Raw genomic sequence first — 18,961 nt, 5'->3', positions numbered from 1 at the left:
GCATGCCCAGAGAGCCTCCTATTCAACCACTTCCCCTGCCTCAGGGTCTACAACCTTTTCTGCCTTAATAAAAAAAAAATCCCACTTTGAACGTCTTGGGCTTATTTGTTATTTCCTATTATTATTTAATGGAGGAGTCCTTTTCCAACATTTTGATTGATCTGATGGGAGGAAACGTGGACAAAAAGTCATCACAAGCAAACTGGTGGCTTGATTTTTGGGAGAGGGCAAAGAGAAAAGAGGAGGCTTTACAGATGGGGAGAGACCGGACCAAGTGAGGATGGGCTGGAACCTGAGCCACTCACTAGAGAAACAACTGCCCTGCCTACTTCGCCTACCTACACAACCCCGGGAAGGTTGTGTCTGGCCAGTTTCCTACATCTGATCGTCACTTGTCTTTACACGGTTTCTCATGTCTCGTCTCGCACACTCTCCCCCAACCCCCGTTCACCCCACGATACCCCGAGCACCCTTCACCCCTCCAAGTCCCACATCATAACTCGGAAAACCCAGACTCAGAGGAGCCATTCAAGAAATGCCCCCGTTTGGTAACAAGCTGATTCCAACCAGAACCTCTTTGTGTCCAAACATGGGATTCGGAGCACTTCACGCGAGGGACCCAGGAAAACAGAAGATGTCTTCTTCTCAGACACATCACAGAAGCGCCCACAGAATACTCAGAAATGAGCGCGCTCACAGCAGATAGTAGCAATTTTGGAAATAATTTTTTAAGAGGCTCAGTCTGAAAATATAAGTAAGTCCAATTTAGATTTAGATGAATGATCTGTGACTCCTTTTTTCTTCTTTCCTTCAACCAGTATTTGTAGAGCATCCTGTATTATATACGTACATATACATGTGTGTGTGTGTGTGTGTGTGTGTGCGCGCGCACCAAGCACTGTGCTAGCATGGCTCACTAGTTTACCATCTAGGAGGAGAAGCTTACAAGCTTAGAGAAAACTGGCATCATCTTTTTTTCTGGAAACAGCTGAGAGCACGCTGTGGGCGAAGCACTAGGCTACATTTAGGTCACCTTCACGGCCCTGCTCGATGCTGCCCTGAAGCCCTCTCTTGGTTTTCTCCCAGTGGTAAGCAATCTGAGGATTAGATCCTGTCTCGCCTCGCCCATTCCAGACACCCTCTGCTTTTCAAAAGTTCCCGTTGAGCTACTTCAACTTTGACGAAACACCTACACTCGTTCCTGTTTTTGCAAACTGAAAGACCCAAAGAGGACTTTTGCTTTTGCGGAAAAAAAAGGCAAAAGGTGATTGATTTGCAGTGAGGGCTACATGAGGCAGGGCGCACCCGGCCAGCAAGGAGTGCCACCCAGCTCCTTCCTGGGACCCACACTCATCCGGGACTCTGACCTGTGTCTGTGAGCACATGAGCTGCGTCTCCACGTATCTTGCACATCCCCCTAGCAACAGGTGTCCTAAGGTATCAGAAAAGCCTAAGAGAGTCTGGGGACGCTCAAAATTTTTTTCCATGTAAATTGATGGTAATCGTTTCTTTGCTTTACGCCATTTCAGCTTATGAAAGGTTTCACAGGTCATTCTACCTTCGGACAGAGGGGAACCCGTATGCCTAGCTTAGACATGGCTGATACATGTTTTTAAACAGAAGGAAGAAAAAGAGACGGGAAGGGAAGCAAGCAGGTTAAAAGTCTCTCTTATTAGTATAGTAATGAATGTCTAAAAACTAATAACACCAATTTTTACAAAAAGCCAGATGTGGCAGCCATTTGCTCTTCCAACTCTTTATTTCGTAAGTATGTCCCAAGGATGCTTTGTTCTTCCAGCCTCAGGACCCAATGTTTTCTCTGCAAGCCAGTCACAGGGATGGCAGTGGTGGCCACCACTCCAGCCACCCGGTGGGGGATAGAACCACCGAGTCTCCCCACCGAGGCTGCCTGGTCAAGTCAGGAAGTGGGGCCCCACTCCCCGCCCCCAGGTTCCACCCAACCCCCACCCACCCCAATCATGGAGATCTAGGGTTCAGGGAGGTTGGGTTAGTCAGCCCAGGACCCTCTTTCCTATTTCCTATTATTACTTAATGGAGGAGTCCTTTTCCAACATTTTGATTGATCTGATGGGAGGAAACGTGGACAAAAAGTCATCACAAGCAAACTGGTGGCTTGATTTTTGGGAGAGGGCAAAGAGAAAAGAGGAGGCTTTACCCTCAAATAGGACCCTCTTTCCTAAAAGAAAATGGAAATGAGAAAGCAAATCTTCGAGACAATCTCCTCTCTCCTTGGTCAGGAAACTCTCGGATGCCCTCATCATTGCCGTTTCTGCCTGCCTCTCCTGGCTTAAAGACCCACACACAAACTCCAAGGGGAAAAGCCAGCTGTACCGAGAGTGTATTTTAAGCAACTGTATACTCCGTTCCATAAAAGAGAAAATGCTCATGCCTCTATTACATAGCACTTATCCAGCCAAACTCCAATGTACCTATTAAGATGTACCTATTCCCAGACGACCATAAGTAGCCTCGAGGGCAGGAGCTTTTGATTGATCCCTCTTTTTAGCAGCGAGTACTCACTGAATGTTAATAAATGGATTTATCTCCTTTTTGGATAAACAGATAAAACAGGATTTCAATTCAATAAATATCAACTGAGTATCTACTGTCTGCTGGTCATATAAGTCCCGATCATTATTTTCCAGAAATGCATTAGTCTAATGAGGGAATCAGATCATAAACCAATAATTATAATAAAGCCTATTGAGTGCGGTGGGGGCATTCTATACAAAGGGCTATGGTAAGATATGAAATATGTTTATCATGTTGTAGAGGACAACATCTATCACATTATTTAGCATCCTCCTATTATGAACTATGGGAGAAATTTTGCAGGAAGTCAAATCCTGATTCATTTTCAATACCAAATGCCTTGACATTTGAAACTGATCCTGTTTCCCTTTTTGCTTTTGCTGCCAGGGAGCAGAGAGTTAAATCTGTAACCAGCTCTCTAGGATCTGGACTCCATAGGGTTCTAGACTAGTTTGATCCACCGTCAGAAGCTATTTCCTTACCAGCAAAAGGACTGGGAAGTCTACAATGAGAAAGGATCGTCATGCATGCAATTTTATACACTAACAGTCCCCTGCACTTTATTTTCAACCATAATTTTCTCTTCTATTTTCCTCATTTATTTAGTAAATCTCTTCATTTTGCTTATCCTTTTTGGCAAAGTGCTTGAGTTCCTCTTTGAAATGATACGAGCAATACGTAAATAAGTAAGATCCATAACGGGTTCTGTTGCAAAAAATAGGAGACAATTTCATCCCTGAGCACGTAATCATCCACAAAAAATGAAAAATTCGTACAGCCATAAGGAAAATGACAGGAAGGAAATATAAGCATGGGAGAGGGGCGGGTGGGTGCTTATAATAGACAGCAAGCTAGGATAGTAAAATTAGTGAATTCTTCTTTTCTAAAATTTTCTTTAGTAAGGTCTTCCTGGTATTAAAACATTTCCTAAACAATAAATTTAAACAGGGGATATGCCGGGGCCCTGAAGTGGCTCAGTAGGTTGAGCGTCTGACTTCGGCTCAGGTCATGATCTGCGGTTCATGGGTTCAAGCCCCACCTCAGGCTCTGTGCTGACGGCTCAGAGCCTGGAGCCTGCTTCCGATTCTGTGTCTCCCTCTCTCTCTGCCCCTCCCCTACTCACGCTCTCTCACTCTCTCTCTCAAAATAAATAAACATTTACAAAAAATTTTTTTGAATAAATAATATAACATGGGCTATGCCAAATTCTTTCTTTTTTCCTTAAACACCTGGGCAATGTGAAGATACTAAGCTTTGCAAGAGTCACTGTCACCAGGATTTTACCTCCACGCAGGTCCTTTTTTTTTTTTTTCTTTTAAAGTTAATTCGGGGCGCCTGGGTGGCGCAGTCAGTTAAGTGTCCGACTTCAGCCAGGTCACGATCTCGCGGTCCGTGAGTTCGAGCCCTGCGTCAGGCTCTGGGCTGATGGCTCAGAGCCTGGAGCCTGTTTCCGATTCTGTGTCTCCCTCTCTCTCTGCCCCTCCCCCGTTCATGCTGTCTCTCTCTGTCCCAAAAATAAATAAATGTTGAAAAAAAAATTAAAAAAAAAATAAATAAAGTTAATTGACTTTTTTTTTAAGTTTATTTATTTATTTATTTTTAAAGTTTTGCTAGGCAAAGTTCTCCCATAGTTCATAATAACAAGATTCTTTGAGAGAGAGAGAGAGAGAGAGAGAGAGATGGTGGGGGAGGGAGAAATGGGGGGGAGAGAGATGGGGGGAGAAAGACAGAGGGGGGAGAGACAGAGGGGGGACAGGGAGGTGGGGGGAGAGAGATGGAGGGGGAGAGGGAGGTGGAGGGGAGAAAGACGAAGGGGGGGAAGGGGGAGAGGGAGGTGGAGGAGGACAGGGAGGTAGAGCGGGGAGAGAAACAGAGGGGGAGAGATGGGGGGGCGGAGAGGGAGGTAGAGGATGTGAAGCGGGCTCCGAGCTGTCAGCACAGAGCCCCACACAGGGCTCGAACTCACAAACCATGAGATCATGACCTGAGCCAAAGGCGGACACTCAACCGACCGAGCCACTCAGGGGCCCCTCCAACCAGGTCCTTTACACCAGGCTGCTCCGGGGCCACCCCACTCCTTGGAACACAGTTGTCCCCTCCTGAAAACTGAGAACATGCACTTCTCAAAACAAAGAGGCGGCTTCATTCCCACGAGTGGCTTTGTGGCTGGACACAGGAGACTTTCTGGTCTCACCAGTGCAACTTTCAGCTTAGAAAGCTGAAACTTGCAACTTAGAATCACCTGAGCACCCAGGGGCCTGGAGTGTGGCCACAAACGGGGGAGGCAGGACAGAAGGGACAGCAGGACCAAGAAGGGTGTGCAAGAACGAGGCACTGTGCCCTGCTTTATGCTCCTGTCAAAAACCCCAGGCTTCTGAGAGGGAACCAGAAAAGGTGATATACACTGAAGAGGGACAGTCAAGCCGTAGACCACCTATGAAAATAAGTCATGCTCATTGCCTGAAAGAAATCAGGAAGATTCTAAAAAGATAACAGGCAGATGCCTAATAAAAATCAGGGAATAGGCCCAAGGAGAATTTTGGACTTATCTCCTTTTACTTATGTTTTACAGTCAACCACAGCCAAGAGATAATTAAATTTATGTACCTGAGAAACAGGACCAGAGATGGGTAGAGCCAAGCTATTTGTTTTTTGGACAACTAAGTAGGATTCCACAGGATTTTTCTTGGAAGAATCACAATTTAAAGGGCTGTCACTCAACAGGAATGCATATTTCTGCAGAAAAATCCACATCTCATACAACTTTTTGAGGACCACCCGTCCCACGTGAGCCTCTCGTTAAGTTGTGTGACTTTAAGGAAGTTCATTAAACTCTCTGCACCTGTTTCTTCATCTTACAAACTGGGGTAATAATGGTAGCTCTGTGTGTAATTAAGTGTTCCGGGCACATTACCTATTATTACCTCCGGACACAACTCCCTGCTCCACAGGGAGGTGAGGGAGCATCAATTTCTGCTGACATTTCCAATTCGGCTTCATCCAGAGATGACCCATCATCCTGCCCTTCCCCCGGCCTTCGGGTCACTCGGACAGGGTAAACGCGAGGAAAAAGCAACAGCTTCAACCATCCACACGGCCTGCCTCCCTTCCTCGGCCGACAGCCAGGACAGACAGACCGTGCGTCTGCGGGTTCTGAGAGCCGGAGAAGCCTCCGGGGGCTGGCCTGTCCCAGCACCTGCACTGAACAAGCTCCTGGACCAGTTTGATCCAAAGAGACAAGGAGCTATTTCCTTACGAGCGGAGTGGCTGGGCAGACCACGATGAGAAAGCCATCACCAGAGTCCCAGAAACCTTAAGGAGACAGGGGGTCTAATGGCACATGGCCTCAAAGAGCATTAAGTTAACCCAGTGTCTCCTACCAGCAGGGAGGGAGAGGAAGAAAGAAGGTAGCTGTGGAGGGAAGGGGATGCAAGTGAAAGATGAATCTAACCATGAAAATTTAATTTGTTAAAATAATGACTAGAGAATGACAGATAACGCACAAATTGTCTACATGCATTTATTGAATACATAATAAATGTGTGTATGAATATATATAACTATATATGTGCACCGTGATAAAAATTAATTCCAGCTTCTAGAAGCATCACTGTTTGTCTCCCTGCTGGCAAGAACCCTGGAGCACAGAGGTAAATTTCACACTTCCTCTCCGCACTCTCTCAACACAGACCGTGTAGCTTAAACTACCCAGGTGAGCAAATGTCACAGAATGCCTATTCAGCGGGTGGTAAATTTCAGCCATCCCAGGGAAATGCCAAGTGGTCTCAGGTCACAAGTTTGGCAAATAGCAATTTGGGGGTGCGGGGGAGGCCCCAGTCGAGGCACGGAAGGGGTCAAAAGAGAGAGTGGAGGGGAGAAGGCAAAGCAAATGAAACCGGGCGACAAGATTTAGGGAAAGGCAAGGCCAGATGCGCAAACTCGGGACGCAGAACATTTCTCAGGCTGCCTACACGAAACACAGCAGCCTCTGAAGCAAAGAAAGCATGCTTCTACACGTACTGCCCAGAAGCGTTCCTGAACTCTCATCCAGAATGACCTTGACAGCCACACTCCTGGCCCCAAGGAACACATCCTATCCTGGGCACAGGACTTTCGGGGCAAGTCAGCTGCCTATGCTACAAAGATCCTGACCATGATTCAGCCCCCCCCCCCCCATTGGGCTGGGAGCTCCTGGACGGTTAAGGGCCACAACTTCCACATTTGTATTTCTTCTAGGTCTCACATAATGTCCCACACAAGAAGTTTCCTAAGTATTTGCCCAAGGAACCAATGGTCCAAAGTAGGGTACAAACTCTGCAAATTACATCACGTCCTCCAGTAGGTCTAAACTGAAAATGTGTAACGGGCATTGAAAAACTAAAGCCAACCAGGACGGGTCTGCATTTTTAACTTTTTCACTATCCAACCCATGGGACCTAAGAGTCTTCCCCCAACATCTCCAGAACGGCGTTCAAAAATATCTGGCCAGACTTCCTGAAAAACAGTTAGGCTTCCATAACCTCCACTCAGGAAGGGCAACAGTCAGAAGGTGACATTACAGGTGAGGGATCTTGATAAGACCACCCATCTTTGCACGCTTACGCCCACGTGGAGGCCGCCAGGGAGATGCTTTCCTCTTTAGGGTAAGCTGCGAGGAAGCGGAATCCACGGCGGCAGTTACCAAGATATCTGAGCCCCAACCCCCTAGGAGGGGAGGAATCCGTACAGTAAATGAGTAGGAGGATGGGGGTGTCCCAATCAGGAGCAGAAGGAAGCAACTGTTTTCACTCTTCACTGTTACCATTGCCGGTTTGAGCGTCGCTACTCCTATATTTGAGCTGTAATGTCGGTCACAAGCAGAAAGGGCACACCAACTCTCAGCCTACCCAACAGCCCCTTCCAACATCTCCCCCGGAGTTAACCCGGACCAGAAACCCCTGCTGTGAAATTAATAATGGGCCTCGTAGTTGGTGGATCAGAGACTGGGCTGGTGCAATTCATAGAATTAATTCACGGATTTGGGAAGTAATGAGGGAATTCAACCTTTCCGACTTCTAGCTCTCCCATGTGCATTCAATGGAAAGTTTCTGGAGGGTCTATTGCAGGACCCGGGGTTTGCTCTGCGGGGCTGTAACAGAGCAATAATAGGAAAGCACAAGAATCCATTTAAGAATAATAATCACACATCAAGAACATCTTTCCTAGTGTAACTTTCTAAGAAGAAAAATAAAGTAATACGGCTTAGGCATGAGCATGATGACAGCCCCTTCCTGCATCGGCTCCAGTAGGCTGGGGGGCTGGGGGGGGGGCGGGGAGGAGGGGAGCAATTCCGTGTATGTACAGGCGGGGGGCGGGGGGCAAACTCCCAAATCACTTTTCTCTTTGCTTAAGACTCCCGTGAAAGACCAGACGCGTCGCCATGTAAGAAAGTAGGTATGTCTGAAGGCCCCAAACCTTCTTCAAGTGTTCAAGGAATCAGACCTCCCTTAACAAATGTCAGGGCCGTTTAGGGTCCATCAAGGTTCTCTGGGTTAAAAATCCCCCCAGGGGAGGGTGCCATGCTCCCTGTAAGGGCTGAGAGACAAAGGAAACACCAGGGCTCCTGCAGCACCTTCCGGAGGGTGGTGTGTGAGTTCATTTCACGCGCACAAAGCACCGACGGGAACGTTTAAGGACGGAGAGGAAACGACACCGGGCCAACGGAGAAAAGACGCTGCAGATCAACACGCGTGCGTGGGAGCGCGCACACTCTCAGCCACGTGCTCGCACGCCGCCCTCTGCGTGGCACCCCTGCACGCAAAGCCACCGCCGCCGAGGTCTGCAGGCCTCGGGCACGTCGCACACCCGGCGCCCGGAAAGCGTGGGAGCCCCGCTTCCCGGGGCCAGGCCTCGTGCCCTCCAGCACCCTCACCGCCCCTCCCCACCCCGGGGCTCCGACGCCCCGACAGCGAGCAAGCAGCCTGACCGGGTGCGGGGGGGGGGGGGGTGTGCAATGAAGGGTGGGGTGTGCGATGAAGGACGCGTGGCGCCGGAGGGGGTGGGGGGCGGGGTCACCTCCCGCCACCTTCTCGGGGCCCCAGGGCGCGGAGGGGGGGAGGGGGGAGAGGCCACTGGAGGCACGCCCCCGCCCCCACTGCGAGAACCCCCGGGCCGTCCCGCGTCCGCAGGGAGCCACCGCCCCTCGCGCGCCGCGGGTGGCCCGCCGACCGGCCTGTCCCCGCGGCGGCCCCGCATTTCCCTAAGTTCCCAAAGTTTTCCGCCGCCGCGCATCCCCCTCAACTCCTTGCAGACGACTCCGCCTTGCCGCGCACCACCTGGCGTGCGCGAGCCGCCCTCGCCCTCCTGTCGTGGCGGCGGCGACGGTCCCCCCCCAACACTGCGGGCCGCTCACCTGGCCACAGGCCCCGGCGTCCCCCCACCCCATCCCACCCCACCCCCGCCGGGACCCAATGCTCGCGCGCGCTCCCGCCCGCACCCGCCCGGGGCCTCGCCGTCGCCGGGGCTGCGGGGTCACGGCCACCCGCGCACGCAGGCCGCACAAAGGAAAAGCCAGGCCCGGGCTGCCGCCGCTTTGTTGTGAAGTGTCTCCTAACGTCGGCCGGGAGCGAGGCCCCGGAGCCCCCCGCGTGCAGGCTCCGCAGGAAGGCGACGCCGTGCACACCCTCCCAACCCGGAGAGCAGAGCGGGCCTCGCGGAGGGCGGGGAGGCCGGGCTCCTCGTTAGGGTCCCCGAGAGGCTTCCTTTGTTAGGGACAAAAGAGAAATGCAAACTTTCCATTCGATTAACAATGGGGATTACAAGGAGGATTCTCCTCCGGGAACGCACTCGGGCTCAAATCACCCGCAGCCTTCGCTGCCCTCGGAGAGACGCCCGCCTGCCCTCCCTCCCGGGCCTGCCAGCGCAGGCCACTAGGTAAACTTATTCCTTTGACCTACTGGCAGATTCAACCCGGTCTCAAAGCACAACAGACACAGAACTTCACGTACACACACATACACACACACACACACACACACACACACACACACACACACACCCACCCCCCCTCTGCGGGCCGCACTTCGTCTTAGAGACAGCCAAACATCTTTCTAAATACCCTCACTTTAAGTCTCCAGAAGCCCCCCTGAAGGGTGGGTGGGAAACAGGCCTTGTGTTTCAGCGTTTCAGCTGAGGCAAATGGGAAACAAGGAACTCTGCACAATTCCAAGGTGAAAGGCAAACCCAAGTTTCCCCGACTTTTTCCTCTGGGCTGCGCCGTGTGAACTTGCACAGGTATACTGCCCTTCCAATCCTGCAACCACAAATCTTCGTGTTTTCCAAAAAGCAATCTCCAGCCTAGAATCCAACAGCTAGCTACAAACAGAAAGGATGCAGAAGAACCATTATTTGCCTTCGGTCATGGAGTCTACAAGGTGGATTAAACCGGGACTGGCCTCCAATGGGCCTTGTAAATGTGATGCTAAATACTTCAATTAAAAAAAAAATCACTATTTTTTTTTCCTCTTCCGGTTTGCATTCTCCAATTCAACTTGACTGATGGGAGGTAGCTTTAACACCACCATAACCCTTTTATATGACTGTCTAGAAAAGGGACGAGGAGTCAAAGGATAAATTAAAACTGCAGTAATGAAAAAGATTTTTATAAGTGCTCCACCTGCCTTCCATCCAAGTCTTGGGCAGGACTCACGTTGAGGCTCATGATCCATGGGATGTGGGGTCAGCCCTCTAGAGTTGCCCATTCCATGGATGTGGAAACCTGAGACTAAGAGGTTAAATGACATTCTTAAAATAACACACTTTGGAGGCAGTCAGCAGTGCACCTCAGAACTCCTGACCCTGACTCTGGGTCCTGCAAACTTTGTCACACCATGGACTCCTCTGGACTTGTCCCTTGCGTTCTAACTGTAGGAAACAAGATGGCGGCTTCCACCTACTCATTCTCTTGTGGGGAACATTTAAGATGTTGTTAAGGATATGGAAACAAATCATAAAACAATATGTTATGAAAAGAAAAAAGTAAAAAAAAAAAAAGAGATAGTGATGAACCACCTCATCCTAGTTCTATGCCAAAAAAGAAAACAAAACAAAAGTTTATGCCAAAACAACCATTCCTTGGCCAAGCTGACCAATACAGAAGACCCGAGCCACATGTAAACCCTGAGCACTTAAGTATGCCTAGTCCACATTGAAGACGTGCTGTAAATATAATATACACAATGGGTTTCAAAGTCTTAGTACAAAAGAAAAAATAAAATGGCTCATTAATAATTATATGTTGATCACATGTTGAAGTATTTTAGATATTTGGATTTAAAAATCTATTTCTTAAAATTAATTTCACCTCTCTCTTTTTTTTACTTCCTTTAATGAGCCACAATGTTTTGAGAAAACTCAAAACATTAAATTTAAGGGGCGCCAGGGTGGCTCAGTCGGTTAGGTGTCCAGCTCTTGATTTCAACTGGGGTCATGGTCGAGCAGTTTGTGGGTTCGAGCCCCCCATCAGACTCTGCACTGGCAGCGTGGAGCCTGCTTGGGATTCTCTCTCTCTCCCTCTCTCTCTCTCTGTCTCTGCCCCTCCCCTACTCTCTCTCTCAAAATAAATAAACATTAAAAAATTAGATTGGAAGTTACCTATGTGTTTACCAGACAGCACTGTTTTATGGGATTCCTTTTCAAGAACTCAAGGACTGAAGGAGGAAAGTGCAGATATGCTGGGATACCTTCTGTTGAGATTTGCCCAAGAGTCTTTTCCCCTCTTATACAGACAACCATTCAAAGCATGTAAATGCAGCAGGCGTCAGGAGGCATTTTGGTGAGCCTCTAAAACTCCTGGACCGACCTGCTAGAAAACCCAACCTGAACAGACAGAGCCAAACTCATGAGTAGGGTGGTCAACACTCTGCCATGTGGTTTTGGAAAAAACAAAACCCAAAAAACAGTAGTTGGCATTTATTGAGCACACTCACTAGACTATATGCTTTGTATTATTGTGTTTAGTCCCCCAAATTACCCCACTAATATTATTATCTTTACAGTATAGGTGAGGAAATTGAAGCTCTGTTACATCAAATAACTTATTAATATTACACACCAAGCTAGGAATGGAATCCAGGGTGGCTTTCCCTATCATACTAGACTGCCTTTCAAAAAATTGCCCAATCTCTTTTGCTAATTTCTCCCTTTCCAGGAACCTCACACCTGAAATTCCAACAGTAGAGATTCATTCCTTTGACTTAAATTTATCAAAAACAATTTTTTTTAGAGTAGGTGTCAATGATCAAAGAAGACAAAAAAATACAGAACCCTAAACATGGAGGCAAAGAAGAGATCGCTAATTGGAGGAAAAGGTTGAAAACAATGGAAGGCCGGGGGTGCTAGAGACAAAAGGTGGTGTCATTTACAATATGACTTAAGAACACAACACATGTTATGGGACTCCATTTATGTGCAATGCCCAGAAGAGACAAATCCCTAGAGGCAGAGGTTAGCAATTTCTAGGGGCTAGGCAAAGGGAGAAATCTGAACTGATTGGTCATAGGTACTGGGTTTTTTGGTAAGTGATGAACAAGGATCTAAATTTAGGTTCTGCTGGTTGTACGATTTTGTAAATATACTAAATCACTGAACTGTATAGTTAACATGGGTGAATTTCATGGTACATGAAGTATATTTCAAGATGACTATCAGGGGCGCCTCGCTGGCTCAGTCGGTAGAGCCTGTGACTCTTTACCTCAGGGTCATGAGTTCAGCTGCCTCGTTGGGCACAGAGTTTGCTTTAAAAAAAAAAAAAAAGAAAACCATTTAAAAAGAATAAAAAAGAATAAAACCTACAATGTATCCAGGCTGTCATTATGATAAAGATAAAATTTTTCCTAAATAAGAAACATATTAGGAAGTCAGGAAAAGATCCTTGTTACCCTAACCTCACTTTATGTTACTCTTCCTACTTTCAAACTTTGTAACTTGAATGGATGGGTCCACGTGTTTTCAGAGAGAAAATATTTTTAACTATAAATACATAATATCTCTAGTTCCTGATGCTAAGAAAACACAATCACTAATATATGCAAGCTTAGTTTTTCAGGTAGTTGTTGTCCAGTTTGTGGATAACTAAAAACCTTTGTTTTTGTTCCTACTCATTCCTTCCCCCTTTTCTTCCAACCTAGTCCCAGCCTTTTGGCCAGATAGAGCTAATTCTCGCTTTAAGAGAACAGCAAGAGAAACAAAAGAAAGCAAATCTTAAATTCAGCAATTTTTGTCTCTTTTCAGCATAGAATCACAGAGTCTTGGAATTGGCTTGGTCTTTAGGGACCATCTGGTGCAAGCCTCTCTTTTTCATAGAAGAAAACAGGGCCAGAAATAATAAAAGCTAACAGTTATTGACTGCTTACGCCAGGCACTGTAATTTACATGTATTACCTCATTTCATCCTCACCACACCCCTCTGTGATAGGTATCATCAGTACCTCCTTTTTATAGATGAGGAAAATGAAACACAGAGAGGTATAGTAACTTGAATAAGGTCACAGAGCTAAAAAGTAAGAGATGTGGGATACAAATGCAGAGACCAAGTCCTTAACCACTACTGTTAGAGTTTCTCCTACAATTCTTTAAGCAATTTTTTGCCTATCATCGTACAACTGCTTAGTGGTAGGTCCAGAATTAATACAGGTGCAGGGCACCCATCCTCATAACCACTTAATGACAAGAGGGTCAGTGCCAGATGTAGCTGAATCTATGAGCTCAACCCAAAAGGATGATTTTGGTTTTTTTACCCATTGCAATCTTGATTTCCACCAATAATTGAGAGATTGAAACATAGCTGTCAGTGGTAAGAAGACCTTCCGGGAAGTCACTACTGACCTTATTCTGCCATAAAGGGAGATCGTTTTTATAATCTTATGACCGTCTATACCTGCACTTTTTTTTTTCTGGAAATCACTCTGCCAAGTTCTAAGTGACACCTCTCAGATGCACATGGAGCCATAGATTCAACCAGAGAATTCTCCCCGTGAGAGACGACCAACCACCCGTTACATAATTACGGACTGGTAGATACGCTCCTATGGCCTGAAAGGGTTAACACAGTGACATCCTATGAAATGGGACAGGATATGGGTCCCGACATAATTTATTACAGAAAACACAGCATCTTTTATTTATACAGCCCAGGGAACTCAAAGCACTTTGCAAACAACTCATTAATCCTTCCCTTATTTTATTTATCAATTACTGTGTCCCTTACAGCTGGCCACCCCACCTCAGGTAAGGGACAGGGGTGGAGCCAGAATTATCATATTCCTCTCACCCAGGGACAAATGGCAGTGCAGATGGACCGGGTGGCTCTCAGGGTCACGCAAAAGTGAAGAAGAGCAGTCTTTGGGAGCTGGATCTAGGACACGACCTCGGTCATGTGGTGTTGTGTATATATATATATATTCGTATACACACACACACACACACACACACATATATATAAAATGAGTTGTTTTAATATATGAAAAGGGAAAGGAATGAAGTCTATTTGGATTCACCTCCCCAAGTTCAAAACATAACAGCCTCCCTCTAAAAGGGGTTTAAAACCAAAATTAAGGCTAAGTTTTCCTAAGGCATGAGTGGAAACCGTGTCTCCAAAGAAGCTGGGGTTATGCTTTAAATTAAACTGAAAATGCTCTCCTATTTAAATATGTTCAGTATTTAAGTGTTGGTTTGTTTGCTTGTTTGGGGGTATTTCTGTAATTGTGCCAACAACAGCAACCAAAAGTTCATGGGCGTCAGTAGAAGGCAGGGGAGAGCACGTGAGCTGCCTTGCACCAGCAGAAAGCTCAAAGCACAGGCAGGCACTACGCCCCCTCCCAGCACCACCCAACTGGGAACCCACAGCCTCACTCACCCCCCCCAGCTCCTGACACCCTGGGTCTGTGAACCCTCTCCCAAACCCTCTCTCAGTTCCCTTAACTTACATCTGCTCCCCAATCCTCACAGGCGCCCTGACTGTCAGAAGCGACCCCAAACTTCCAAAACTCTCGTGCGGACAGGTCTGCCCCCCATGTGCTTTGCACCCCTCCTTCGTACCTCTCCCATGCCAGAATTTATCAACTCTACTTCTAAGAATGGATCGCACTAAAGTGACTGGAGAGAAGGGATACTTCCCATCAGTCAGTGTTGCACGTCTATATACAGCTTACGACCAGATTACGATGAACCGTGTATTGTCGAATCACATTACTTCTGCCCAGCTCACTGCTGGACCTGGATGGGAGTGTTCAAGCGAAGCTGGTCTGTAACTTCCCTTCCCTCGCACCCCCCCTCCCCCACTTTTCCCTCTCAGCCCCTTCCACAAAAAAAAAAAAAAGACAGGAAAAAAAGAAAAGAAAAGACCTAACGCTTGAACTTTGTGATCAGCAAGAAAAAGTGTTTTGCATTTGCCCGCTATGGGTGGACTTCCATGAAGTCACTCTTGCCACCGTGACCCCAAAAGGAATCTGAGCAGAGGCAGCTCTAAATTGTCTAAAGTTATTTCACTCCTGCTCGGCTCAAGGCCTCATACCATCGGAATTATTCCCCTGCTGGATACAGTGTCGCTGCATCCTGCCCCTCTCCTACTTATACAAACACACACACAGACACACACGCACGCACACACAGACACACACACACACACACACTATTCTCTAATGCTGTAGAGACTACCAGTCCCATAATATAACTGCTGTATTAGAAAGAAGCGGCAGGCAAGAATAAGGGAGTGTGTCAAAAGTGAAATACAGTAGTAGACTTAAACACACACACACACACAGAGCTATGATGGGGGTGTTAATTGAACACAGAGAAAAAAGAAAAGAGAGAACAAAAGGTTGGTAAGGAAGCAAAAAAAAAAAAAAAGAAAAAGAAAAAAAAAAGCCTATTTTTTTAACCTCCTTCAGTGATTTGATTTAACTTCAGCGCAGATAATTCACAGAGGAAAATCGGCTGGAAATGCCATATATAGCTATTATGTTCTAAAATTAAAAACTATTCACAACAATCACCGCTCTTCATTGCTGTCTATAAATATTCTCCCTAGTAAATGGCACCCAGTATTTTTGGGGTGTTTTCCTAATTTTTCAACCTGCGTGAATTTTGACACTACAGTCAAAAAAAAAAAAATCAAAAGACATTTGATATTATATGCAAGATCTTTTTAAGAAACACAGTGTGTTTGACTTTTTTTTCTCCTGTTCCATCGCATCACCCCCCCCACCCCTACATATACGCCTAGGTAAAAGCCAGCCTTTTGCTACTATGTCAGAAGACAAGCAATGTTTCCTTAGACACAAAAGAAAATAAGATATTAAGTGGCCCAAATGTCGATATTAAATCCCTCTGATCCCAGAAGGAGACAGCAGATAAAAGCCACTTGTGAGATACACATTGCTATGGGTCTCGACACGGGTTTCCTTGGCTGTTGTTTTTGAGATTTGCCGCCCGGAGCGTTCTGCAGGCCTTCTTTTTTCTTAGCATTTATTTTTAAAAAGCAAAAGGGTATCAAAATAAAAACTCACCCACACTCTGAAGCAAGAAGACACATGGTGTGTTGTTTTTTTTTTTTTTTTAATATCCTGACAGTAATTTCTGACTTAAATACCCATCAATCAACTGTAATTTAGACGGTGCTGCCTACTTCGGGTGCTGTGCGCATGTTTCCCTCGAGTTGCAAAAGGTGGGGAAGACAATCTTCCCCACTTAGTTCTGAGCTCTCGCACTGAAATCGTGAGCAAAAACAAAAACAAAGTAAAAGCAGTAAATGAAAGCCATTACCGCTGCTCCCCTCGGCGTCCAGTCTTCCTTCTAAAGGCCTAGGTGAGCCGAACGTGGGAACTTCGCGAGCGAATAAACAAGCAAGCCCACCCTGAGCCCAGTAACCTCTGCAGTGCTTGGGACGGAAGCTCAAAAATGCTCATTCGAGGCCAGGGGCCTGGGAAGAAACAATAGGGAAAGTCCCATAACAATGAAGGAATGCATAGGAACTGACCCTCCAACAGATCTGCCTACCAGCCCTGGATCCAGAGGGAGGGAAGAAAAAAAAAAACCAAAAAACCAAACTCCTGCAACTTTACACACTTTACCAGACACATCGACCGCATGGGAGATACACTGGCACAGAGACGGGGATTTGGGCAAATCCTGAGCGCCGGGGGAATCATGCTTCAGAGTCAAAGGCTTCTGTTCCACACACCAGTTGTCTATCTCCCCACCTTTAACACAGAACACTCAGCATTCCAGGAGATGTTTCTTCCTTCCCCTCACTCCTTCTAACATACAAGTTGAAGAGAAACAAGGAGGAAAGCTTTTTTTTTTCCCTTTCTTTTTTTTTTTTTTAAACTTTCACCCATGGGTGCCCTCTCAATCCAAACCCCTATCACGCGTGTGTGCGTGTGCACATGTATATTTCCCCTTTAACACAGGGGCAGGGATCCTTATCTTCTCAGTCTACAGTACTTCATAAACTATTTTTTAAATATATTATTCTAAAGACAACACACCGAAACTGAACTTAGATTTTTAAAAATCTCCAAACACCAATTCATCAATTGACAGGAAATTTTAAAAGCGAAATATACAGTCCAACGATAGATTACACCTTTCAAGCATTATTTTTGACCAATACCCCTGCTTCCTACAACCATAGTTTAGCCAATGTGAATAAGGAACAAACTCTTTAACCCACACCAGAACCGGATCTCTATTCACACCCATCCACTTTGATCTACTGCCTTGGTAGGTTTTAATTAGAAGGCTAGAATTAAACACTTTGACCACAATATACATTCAAGTGCCCCGATGGGCTTCCTTTCCATAAATATCTGATAAAGTGTCTTCCAAAATTGAGTCGCTTTAGCCTGGATTATCAAATATGCCTTTATGTCTTGATTCTATATTTGGTGAATCAAGACGGGCAGGAAAGCATACTAGGTTAGAAGCAGATTTCAACAAACCAAAAATTCAAAGTAAATAAGCATTGGAGATCAAAAAAGAAAATGAGAAGGAAGAAAAAAGGAGAGGAAAAAAATCTATATACATACACTCAGGTTTCCTGCCCTGGCTAATAGGGAAAAAAAAGCTAAAAAGTGTGACAAACTGGAAGGGCTCTTTGATATTTGTATGCACAATTCATAAATCTCTTAAGAGGTGTTTCACAGCTAAAATAATGTAATTATCAGCTTTGCAGTAAGGTTAGGTTTTGGCAAGGCAACCTGAAAGTCTTGAAGGTCTGAACATTACTGCTCAGGTGCTTTGTCTGGAATGTTGTGCACAACACAAATAACATTCAACAAAGGAGCTGCTTACTAATTTCACATAGATTTCAAGACCCAAGTAGTTACATATTCGATCAACGGTCACATCTTGAAACTATTTATTCTTTTAAAAGAGAAACACAGAGAGCTTTCAAAAAGAAAGCCACCCTGGGTACCCTCCCCCCCCCAGCTTTTTTATGTGTAACTATCAATGTATATCAACCGGGCATGCAATCATATTTATTGTCACTTTCATTCATGTCATGCCCTTGCTTATATGGTTTAGATATGAATTATTGACTGTTACACTCCTTGTTGTAAAAAATAAATAAATAAATAGGATGGCAGGTACTTTGCACTGCTCTGAAGCAAGCAAGTCAGAGGCCAGCAGAAGCTCCCGCTTTATATAACCACCCCTCGTTCCTCATCATTATGCTCTCGTTTCAGATTGCCTTCTCAACTCTTTCTTTTTACAAGGGAGAGATTCAGCCACTTTGGAAAATTAAGGATTAAAATAAACAAACAAGAGGATGTTGCTAAATGTCCTTCCCAGAGCATCTGTTGTTTAAGAACACCTCTGATTGATGACTGCTATTTTTTAATTGTTGCTTTAAAATTTAAATGCCCTCCTGGGATGTGTTATAAGTGTGTTAGTCCATGAGAGGAGGTCTAGAAAGTAGAAAAACAACAGAATGAGTGATCTCATGGCATTATATTCTCCTAAACCCAACGCTTCCCCCTGCTATGAAATCACAGGGCACACAAATACCGATAACCTGACGTTGTACAGCGCTTTCCACAAAGGTATTTGACAACCACCACTGCTGAGAAACCTCTAGCCTGCTCCTTTGTACCATTACAAGAAAAAAAGGAAAGGAAACTTTAAACAGCTTAGCCCCCATGCCCAACTCCAAAAACACCAGGGTTTTAAATATGGGCCAAAATACATTCCTTCAGGAAACAGACTTTTACTTTCATATTTTTCCCCCAAAGGCACATCATTCTATCAATTTCCCTTCAGAACCTCTATTCTAGCCCCAGTTTCAAAGAGGCTGGTAACAGAGTTAAGGAAAATAAACCAGTAACGCTTGGTAATAACTGTCAAGGAAACTTGGTGCTTTCTTTCCCAG

General features: G+C 45.9%; 1 protein-coding gene across 7 annotated transcripts in view; it reads right to left on the bottom strand.

The window, feature by feature from the left end:
• PBX1 (PBX homeobox 1) overlaps positions 1-18,961 on the bottom strand; it is a 327,302-nt gene that overhangs the window by 304,074 nt on the left and 4,267 nt on the right. The gene's annotated exons all lie outside the window — the stretch shown is intronic.

Source organism: Acinonyx jubatus, chromosome E4 (assembly GCF_027475565.1).
Source record: "Acinonyx jubatus isolate Ajub_Pintada_27869175 chromosome E4, VMU_Ajub_asm_v1.0, whole genome shotgun sequence".
In the NCBI taxonomy this organism is placed as follows: domain Eukaryota; kingdom Metazoa; phylum Chordata; class Mammalia; order Carnivora; family Felidae; genus Acinonyx; species Acinonyx jubatus.
This window is presented reverse-complemented; position numbering and strand designations above follow the sequence as displayed.